The sequence below is a fragment of the Seriola lalandi genome, unplaced genomic scaffold (genome assembly GCF_002814215.2).
Source record: "Seriola lalandi dorsalis isolate HSWRI2012SDOR001 ecotype SW California unplaced genomic scaffold, Sedor1 jcf7180002050960, whole genome shotgun sequence".
Taxonomy (NCBI): Eukaryota; Metazoa; Chordata; class Actinopteri; order Carangiformes; family Carangidae; genus Seriola; species Seriola lalandi.
Window position 1 is genome coordinate 50,356 of NW_019521513.1, and position 992 is coordinate 51,347.

The 992-nt window shown below is 47.6% G+C and overlaps 1 protein-coding gene across 1 annotated transcript in view; it reads left to right on the forward strand.

Moving 5' to 3' along the window:
- rbm46 (RNA binding motif protein 46) overlaps window positions 1-992 on the forward strand; it is an 11,825-nt gene that overhangs the window by 2,143 nt on the left and 8,690 nt on the right. The window lies entirely within an intron of this gene.

Consider the following 992-nt stretch of genomic DNA (forward strand, 5'->3'; position numbering starts at 1 on the left):
ACACACACACACACACACACACACACACACACACACACACACACACACTCTGCTCCTGTCTTTGTCCAGCAGAGGGAGGTAGAACACAAAACGTCTGCAGGGGAGTTTAACCGTGTGACTTCAGATACACTCAGAGACCAGTTTATTAGGAACACCCAGCTGAAACTAACCCAGTCTAATACAAATCATTCTCTTCAGCAAAAACACCAAACGATCCCGAGTTACAGGTTGTTAATTGTGAGGATTTGCTCCTGTTTTTCACACAGTCACGTCAGCAGGAAACTGACCTCCAGTCTGCAAACGACAGCTGCTGATAGACGGCTGTTTTCTCTTTGACCAGAGAAAGACTGACGTAGAGGAAGAGAAGTCGGTCATTTCAGCAGCAGAGCTTTAGAATAAAGTGCCGTGAAGCGTCCGGCCTCTTGGTATGGATGGTGATACAGTGACAAAATAGTGATTGATAAACCAGCAGAGGTTTGACCTGAACACCTCTGCACTATCAGTCCACTGTGTGCACTGCTGTAAATCAATGAGCAGGACTGCTGTGAGGCAGTATTGAAAATCTGCATCACTGTAATGTAGCGCATTGATTTATAATGTTTAATTCCACTGGATTAGCCACAAGCACTTTTTTCTCTGCGTCTGCTTATTGTATCTGTAAACAGCAGAACGCTGTTCAGCATGAGCAGCGAGCGCGTCCCTGCCCAGATCAATCCACAGCCACGGGAACTTTTCCAGGAATCGGAACCGTGAGAGAGTGAATCTAGTTCCTCTGCAGGGGCCACTGAACTCTCCCTTAGCCCAGCACCTGTAGGGCCCTCATGAGGGCCCCCCGGGCCCCGTTCAGACCTGCATTAACATGTCTTCAGTGACCCGATCACAGTGATCGGTTCATCAGTTCACACCTGCTTTAAAATGCGTCTCGATTGACCACCTCCTGCTTTATATTCAAATAAACAGGTATGTGTTGTGAGAGAGAGAGAGAGAGAGAG